General features: G+C 37.4%; 1 non-coding gene across 1 annotated transcript; it reads right to left on the minus strand.

The window, feature by feature from the left end:
• Positions 1–564: 564 nt before the first annotated feature.
• LOC132542808 (U6 spliceosomal RNA) lies at positions 565–668 on the minus strand. Its single transcript, XR_009553777.1, has one exon. It is a non-coding gene; the product is annotated as a U6 spliceosomal RNA (small nuclear RNA).
• Between the last annotated feature and the right edge of the window lie 8792 nt (positions 669–9460).

Raw genomic sequence — 9460 nt, forward strand, 5'->3', positions numbered from 1 at the left:
CACATATCTAGGATATGGTATTGATATAACCAAAGTTAGGTAAACCGTAACATTGGGGTCACCAGTAATTCTGTACATACCTATAAAGGTAAGAAATTCTTCATTGTGGTCTTCCTTATTCCTTGTTCTGCTTGTTTTATTAGCTGCCTTGCTAGACTATGCTAAGCTAATCATTATCTGAATTTTGCTGAGAGTTTATATAGTCATCCTAGATAGATGCAATATATTTTTTAATTTTTTATTTATAAAAAGGAAACATTAACTAAACCATAGGATAAGAGGGGTACAACTACACACAATTCCCACCACCAGAATTCTGTATCCCATCCCCTCCTCTGATAGCTTTCCTATTCTTTAACACTCTGAGAGTATAGACGCAAGGTCATAGTGGGATGCAGAAGGTGGAAGGTCTGACTGATAGATGCAATATTAATGATCAATGCCTTTGCCATTTGATTCCTCCCACACATTTGATTTGTTTTCTTGGGTTCTCAAGACAAATGATGCTCTTCCTTTTTCCTTTTCTTTCTTTCTCCCTTAATTTCTTTCTATCTTACTTTCTCCTTTGTTATGGAACACTTTATGAACTTGGGTGTTATTCTTGTGCAAGGGCCATGCTAATCTCAGTATCATCCCAATTTTAGTATATTTGCTGCCAAAGAGAGCATCAAATGCTGTTTTTTCTAAGTGAAATCATGTGTTTGTGTATGATGTGATGGAAGATATTTGGATCAAATTGAATAGCTCCTGGCTAGCTTTTTATCATCTCATCTTAGTCTTCATTAATTTTATTTTGGATTGAAATTGAGAGAGGAGGAGGAGATATAAAAGGAAAGAAACCTGCAATACTGTTTCGTGCTTATGAAGTTTCCCTGTTGTAGTTGGTTAATGGGGGTTTGAACTCAGGTCCTTACACACTATAATGTGTGTGCCCAGCCAGGTGCACTACCACCTGGGCTCTATCTCATTGTATTTCAATTATCAATCCCTGTTGGTATTTACATAACTTAAAATCAGAAAAATGGAAAATAACATAATACTTATGCACTAAACTTTCATGACTGAAGTCCAAAGGATTCAGATATAGTTATAATACTACCTTAAACCAGAGCTAAGGAGTGTTCTGGTCTCTTTCTCTCTTTTTTTTCTTTGTCTGTGTGTTTCTCAAGTAAAAATAAATGTTGTGAAATATTAACATGATCTATGTTAACAGCAGGAGTTTAGAAAATTTTAGAGGTTGAAAGGTTAGAGAAACCAATACTAGTTACATCTTTTCCCTTTCATTTCCTTGTTTCTTGTTTTATTTTTCTTCGTTAACTTTCAAATACAGTATATAAAGAACACATTGTTTTTTTTTTCAACTATGTTGACAAATTTATGGTCTTAAAGACACTGCTGACTTAGTAGCCTAGAAGATGATGCAGTGGACAGGACACTCAAGCACGAGGTCCTAAGTTCACTTCCTAGATAGTGCCAGAATGATACTGCTGTTCTCTCTTCCTGCCCTCATTAGTTAATAAATGAATCCTTTATATCTATTGCTATTATTTTTTGCCATCAGTGTTATTGCTGGAGCTTGGTGCCAGCATTACAAATCCATGGCTCTTGCTGGCTTTATTTTCCCTCTTTTTATGTTATTCAATGGGACATAGAGAGATTGGTGATAGAAAAATCCCTGCTACAGTGGGGAGTGGGAGCTTGAACCCAGGTCCTTGTGCAGGTTCTTCTGCATAATACTATGTGCCCTTAACTGGGTGTACCACCTCCCGGCCTTTCACCAGTCCTTTTTAAAAAAAGTACACTTGTCTTAAATTTATTGCACATGACTGATATTTACTTTGTAGAAAAAAAGACTGACTGTGCACCTGTTTGTTTTTATATAGTGATATAAACAGTGAAACCAACTCAATAATTGAAACACATGCCATATGAAGTACACACGTTTATATTTAATAATTTTGAAGAGAGCGCTCTGCTGCATCATAAGTAGTGCTGGGTATCAAACCTCATATTTATAAGCCCTGTTAAACAATCTTTCCAACTGCATAAATGCTCATTTTAACAGTTGGTTATCTAGAATTTTTTTATAGAATATGTTTCTAAACATATTTAATGGAAACATTTTCTCCTCTCAAATTCAGGAATTGATTTTACTTGTTTTTTTCCTCAACCAGTTAGGGTGAATAAGCAAAAATATTATTATCAATCCCAAGGTTTCAGACGAATTGTTTGTTACCAGTTAAGAAGAGTAAGAAGAGATGCTATTATCAATCACAAAGGTGGTTGTTTCACTTTTTATTATGACTTTACCTTCCTTTTACCACTTGATAAATGTTTCCAGTATATGTGAACTCAATAGAATGCTAAATAACTCAGCAATAAACACATTGACTCAGAATTATCTGTCATTTAATGACATCATCTCCCCAGACATCTAGGATCTACCTGTATATCAGATTTCAGGCTCAGGAAAAAAAAAAAAAAAACTAGTATAGCCACTGGTCCTTTGCAATATAACTAAAATATGCCTACTAGCTATCTACAGAATGGAGACCCCCCCCAAAAAAAAAACCCAACTCTTCATCTGCACTATTTCAGCCTTTAGGTTCATGATTAGTCAACAATTTGTTTGGCTTTATATGTTAACTCTCTTTTCAGCCACCAGGTTCCAGATGCTAGCAGGATGCCAACCAGACTTCCCTGGAAAGACAACTCCACCAATGTGTGCTGGAGCTCCGATTCCCCAGAGCCCCATCCTACTAGGGAAAGAGAGAGGCAGGCTGGGAGTATGGATCAAGCTGCCTACACCCATGTTCAGCGGGGAAGCAATTACAGAAGCCAGACCTTTCACCTTCTGCATCCCACAGTGACCTTGGGTCCATACTCCCAGAGGGTTAAAGAATAAGAAAGCTTTCAGGGGAGCAGATGGGATACAGAGTTCGGGTGGTGGGAATTGTGTTAAGTTGTACCCCTCTCATCCTATGGTTTTGTCAGTGTTTCCATTTTATAAATAAATAATAATAATAATAAAGAAAATCTCTTTCATTCCTTACTGAATCTACTACTTGAGAAGATTAGCTTTATAACTGGAGACAAATGTGGGAGTAGAGAAGTTTATTTATCTGCTCATCTTGTTGGAAGATTAATGTCCAATTGTTTGAACTCTTGGTGCAAGTGGTGTGTGTGTGTGTGTGTGTGTGTGTGTGTGTGTGTGTGTATTAATGGGAAAAGAAAGCTTCAGTTTGTGTATTTATTTTTAATGGAGACTTATTAATAAGAGCTATATTTTGAAAATCTATTAACTTATGTGTGCAGGGGGAGGGGGAAAACGGGATGGGACAGTCTTTTGATGATGTTAATGGTATTTTTATACATTCCTATTAACTTGTAGTCATATAAATCACTATTTAATTATTATGAGAGGGAAAAATTGATTGAATGTCTCAAACTTTTTAATGCACTGACCATAGGTTGAGTCTTTGAAATTTTGACTCTCTTAATAGCTTAGACCAGGGAGAATAGAAGCAAACGTTCGTATTACTCTATATGACACATCTATATACAAATAATGTCAAATTGCATAAATTATGGTGATGTTATGTATGATACAGCAAATCCTAACAAAGGGATTTTCAAAGTTAACCCAATTTGAATACAGCAATAACTATCTATTGCCTTCTTAAACCCTAAGACAGCAGGAACCTCCTGCTTCCTATAAAGAGCCTATATTTCTCCCAGTCCTGGAACCTCTAGGGTGGGGCTCACTTTCCTGCTTGCTTCTGTCAGTTCATAACAAATGATACTACATTTGCTGATTCCAACTTATTCAATGCAACCTGTACCACATCAGCATGCTTTACTTCTGAATGTGTCCAGAGATAGCAAGTGTGGAATGTCAACCCTTCAGCCTCATTACTCCAATGAGATCTTTCTTTTCTCATAGGATTCTCTAATTCCATTCCAGGTGGTTCACTTCCTAACAAAGTCCAAAAACCTAGCTATAGACCAGGTCCCATGAGATAGGGCATATGTTCACATGTATCCATAATTTAGAACAAAATATATACCTGTAAGCAAAAGTACACAATAGTCTGCAGTGAGTCAGTATATGCAACAAGCAAGTAGAAAGGCCTAAAATGACACTATAAAGTTCCTAATGAAATAGTGTTTACTTAGACTTAGATACCCTCCTCACCTACTTCCTATTATACTTCCCTCAGTCACTCCAAAGCTAACCTTATAAAAGCAAGGACTGCAAAAGCTGAATAAGGGCAAGACTCTGGCATACTTTAACAATGACTCTTTGGTCACTATCAGGCCACCCCACCAGCTGGGGCACTATCAGGGAGGGAGTCCTTAGATTTCCAAACAGACATGATGAGCCTAGACCTCGAATAAATCCCTCTCTCCATTGTTATCAGTCACTCTATCAGGAACAACACAATAGACCCCTTTGTGGGCCCCCATAGGACCTTGCCCTCAACATGGTTCAACAATAGTAGAAAATGTTCCATCCTTTGAAAGGATGCTGGACAACATAAACTGTATTCCATCTGAGGAAGATGGCTCCTGAAATTGGAGCAACTTGGAACATTCTTACTCATGACCACAAAATGTGAGCTCAGATCTACAGGGATGCAGAGGTCACATAGGCTCCTAAACTGAATATGGGCCCCAGATCAGATCAAATCGATGGGGTTTATAGGCAACAATATTTATACACTTTTCCCATGTTTGGGGGCTACTCTCTTCCCTGATCCAGATATCTGGTCCTTTTTCCAGCTATGACATCATCTCCACGGATAATAACTTGCATCCACCTGCATATTAGGCTCAGAAAAAAAAAAACTGGTATAGTCATGGGCCCTTTGGAATATAACTAAAATAGACCTACTAACTATCTACAAAATAGAGGACCCCCCCCAACTCTTCATCTGAACTATCCCAGCCTTTAGGTTTATTATTAGTTAACAATTTGTTTGGCATTATCTGTTAACTCTTTTTTCAGCCACCACGTCCCAGATGCTATTATGATGCCAACAGGATTTCCCTGGGCAGACCACCCCACCAATGTGTCCTGGAGTCCTGCTTCCTCAGAACCCCTCCTCACTAGGGAAAGAGAGAGACAGGCTGGTGCTGGGCTAGCTTCATGGGCAGGATAGAGACGACCAGGGACTCATGGCTGAGTGGGAAGCAATGCAATGTTTATTGAGAAAAGAAGCTGCATTTATAGTTTCCAAGAAGGAAGTGGTAGGGTGGAAAACAGGGTGTGCTAGGAGAGGAGGCAGAGCGAAAAGAGAGTGTGAACCAGTGGGGATTAAACCAGTGCCCTGCAGACAGGGCTGGTCTCAGACAAAACAATGATTATGTAAATAGACCAACAGGTTGGGATTATGGATCAAGCTGTCTATGCCCATGTTCAGCAGGGAATCAGTTACAGAAGCCAGACCTTCAATTTTCTGCACCCCATAATGACTGTGGGTCTATACTCTCAGAGGGATAAAGAATAGGAAAACTGTCAGGGTAGGGGATGGGATATCGAGTTCTGGTGGTGCATCCCTCTTATCTTATGATTTTTGTCAGTGTTTCTTTATTATTATTATTATCATTATTATTAATTTTCCTTTTTGTTGCCCTTGTTCTATTGCTGTAGTTATTATTGTTGTTGTTGATGTCATCATTGTTGGATAAGACAAAGAGAAATGGAGAGAGGAGGGGAAGACAGAGGAGGAAAGAAAGATAGACACCTGCAGACCTGCTTTATTGCCTGTGAAGCGACTCCTCTGCAGGTAGGGAGCTGGGGGCTAGAGCTCAGATCCTTAAGCTGGTCCTTGTACTTTGTGCTATGTTCACTTAACCTGCTGCACTACTGCCAGATCCCCAGTGTTTCCTTTTTATAAATAAAATTATTTAAAAAACTATGAAAATTTATGAGTGCAATATAGTCTTCTTGAAGTTAAAATTAAGGTCAAGCTTGCAGTTTCCAGTAGCTTATATGATATAAAACATATAGTTTCCAGAATTGCCTGATCACCACAAAACATGTATTTCATTCAAGGAACTTTTGCAAAAGTTGGGTGAAGGTGGAGGTAATGAGATAATGGCAGAGAAAAGAACCTTACCATATTAAAGAGCGTACTTAAGAAAGTGATTCTGATAAGATTTCATTTCTGGCAAAAATTACATTTTGTAATGGTCTTTTCTTAAGGTCTTTTGAAAAAAGTAAGTGCATCTGTAGATACATTTGAAAATTTTTCACATATTAAACATAAATAAATAGTATATTCTATACATATATGAGTAATATGTAACAGTAAAATATTCCCTATGTATATTTAAAATTTTACCTGCATTTATTATATCATTTTCATTGTATTGCATCTTACTTTTTTTTCAGTCAGCTTTAGTTTTTCTCTATCAGTGTTGGATCTTACTCTCTCTGTGTATGTATGTATATATACACATATGCATATATATAATATATAATGTTACATAACATATAATTTTATATACTACTGTATACTGTATTATCTCTATATATGTTTATATGTATATATTATATAGAATGACTAAATTACTGTCTGTATTGATATTTTTCTCATTTGTGAACCTTTATAATGTCCTGATTTTCCCCTATTTCAAGCAGTACTTCAATGGGCTTCATAGATATGTCTTCCTGTGCATGCTTGTGTGTGTGTGTGCACACACACACAATTACAAGGTTACAGGGAAGAAAGCTTTTAATGCATATTATTAAATTTCATCCTAATTGTACTGAATCAAATTGTCTAAGAGTTGGGTTTATGGCATCTGTGTTTTTAAAGCTCCTTGATATATTTGAATGTAACTTTCCAAGAGCCAGTGTTTTGGATCTCATTGTTCTAGACTACATGAATCTATTCTACATGTGGGTGCATAAAATAATGAGACATGAATAGTTGATAATGAGCATAAATTTTAAGTGTCAGTATATTACATTCTGTAGTGGATATCATTGGTGTCTTTTCACATACTTTTTACTGAAGAGCACACATTTGCCAATTTCTGTGTGTTGACTGCTGAAGACTGACAGCTACCCCTTCTCTGGAGACCTACCTTCAACTTGAAGGCTGTGATTCATAGCTCCACCTCGAGGAAAAACTCAGAGTGCGTTTATCCGCCTCAGAAACCAACTTGATGGTTTATGCTGCAAAGCTAACTATAGGACTGGAACCAGGCTCGATCTACTTGCCTGCCTCTCCCTGTGGCCCTTCCTCCCATCTCCTGAGGGTATTGTGTTAATACTCATGTACAGCTAAAACTCTTGTAAACCACATTTCTAGGAAATATAAACCATGACTATACTTTTTGTTTGCCTTTTTATCTTTTCATCTCATGTTTTATTACTTTTATGTACCCTCTTCCTTATATGCTAATTTTTAGCTGATAATTACTTGTTTTATCTCATCTGTAACAAAAGAAAAAAAAACATAGAAATTGAAGTAATGATTTTGTTTTCACTTACCTTTAAGAAATTCAGTAGGGCTAAGGAGATAATCAAGCAGTTGCACACAGGATTTGTATCTGATAATTCCTAAATTTAATCCCACTTATCACAGATAGTAGCAACTGAGAAGTGCTCTGGTAAAACAAAAAGAAAAGAAAAGAAAAGAAAAGAAAAGAGAAAGAAAGCTGGGGGGAGAAGGAAGGCAGGTAGATAGTGAACTCATTCTGGGAAGTGGGCCTGCAGACACATCACCCTTGATCTCCATCCTGTTACCTGTTACCTGTTAGTCCAGTAAATTAATGGAGAAATGAGTCTTTGTCTTAGTTAACAGTAATATTCTTCATTTCCTTGCAACAACCCTCAGTTTTCTGAATCAAAAGTTTGTCCTGTATTCTTAGAATCTGACACTGTAGCATTCATGCTGCCATTTTCTATTATCTATTAACTGAATGCATTGCCTATTGGAAAATGAGGAATTGGCTGTTGCCCCTCAGATGCCTAGAGTTAATTTCCTGTGTGGGACTAAATAGCCCCAACTAGATTTGGAGCACTGTGGCTATGTCCCACAAACTACTTTGCATGTATAACATCTTACTACATCTTCAGGCCAAAGAGTTTGCTGTCAGGACATTAATATATATTTGTCCAACTTGCCCTTATTTAATAGTAATAATAATAATAATCATCATGAGGTCTTAGCACTCTAAGTCAGTATCATTGTGCATACTTTGAAGTCATAGCCAGAAAATAAATCCTGAGGCCTTTACAAACCAGTCCTGTTTGCAAGGGAATGGCAGGACTTGAAAAATGAGCCTTTTCCTCTTGAGTCGGAGCTGGGAGAATCTAGGGTATACTTACAATTCAAATCTTCCCCTGAACAGCAAAAGCTTGTAATTTCCAAAGACATGGGCTGGTAGAGAGAGAAGCCAAGACCTCCTGCAAAAACATAAATCTGATTATGTCCTGAGGAGCTTTTTATCCAACAGGAAATGTGATTCCTGAGCCTCAAACTATTAAGAAGGGAATTATCTGTCTTGCCTGGTAACTCAAATCTAATCCTCCCATGGCTGCATCCCCATAGTCTCAGCCTGAGAAACCACCCTAAAGTGGCAGGCGCAGATGTGCCTCCATAGGTAGGAAGGGATTATTTCAACACCATTGCTTTGCAATATCTTCACTCAAAAATTTCCATCATGTAGAATTTGACAGAGATAAAGTTAGTTGCAATTTTGTCTCTGAATCCAGACCTCCAATAGGGGTTAATCTTTCTGCTGCAGCACCCCCCTGCCCTGCTAGTTCCACAAACAAACAAACAAACAACCTCTTGGAGGTTCCTGCAGGGCAAAAGTAGATGGTTCATCCTCCACAGTAGAATCTAACTGGACTGTGCTTGCAAGAGAAGGTCTCCTGAGTCTCTATGTCCTTTAGTGTGGATTTTAAATGCTGAGTCTATTAATAGCAAAGAAAAATAACCTACAAGTCTATTCTGATAGGCTAAATTTGAGCCCAGTGAATTTGATATTTGCTTTTATGGTCCTGTCAGTCTTGGCTGAAATTTTCCATAACTGAACTCTAAGTTACAAACTTTTATTTTAGACAAAGTTGTAATTTCTTGCTTTGGTGAGGTAATCATCTATTGATGAAGAATTAAGAGCCACATAATAAACCTAGAACTCCTGGGTTCAAGACATTCTTCTGCCCTTGCTTCCTAAGTATCTGAGAGTATGTCCCTATGCTCTACCAAAAATAAACCTTGTAGATCAAACTTGCTTTATACTAGTAATACTCAACATTGTGGATGTGAAATGTGAATTCTTGGCTATTTTTGACTTTGAAATGCAATTGTGTTAATATCTTTATGGTATAAATTTCTGGTTTTACTGATGTGTCACATTCTTTGGTAAAATAGCCATATTTTCCCAACAACCCAAACAAGTTCTCATTCTTCTCATGTGAGTTTTCCTCCCAAACCCT

The sequence above is a fragment of the Erinaceus europaeus genome, chromosome 1 (assembly GCF_950295315.1).
Source record: "Erinaceus europaeus chromosome 1, mEriEur2.1, whole genome shotgun sequence".
In the NCBI taxonomy this organism is placed as follows: domain Eukaryota; kingdom Metazoa; phylum Chordata; class Mammalia; order Eulipotyphla; family Erinaceidae; genus Erinaceus; species Erinaceus europaeus.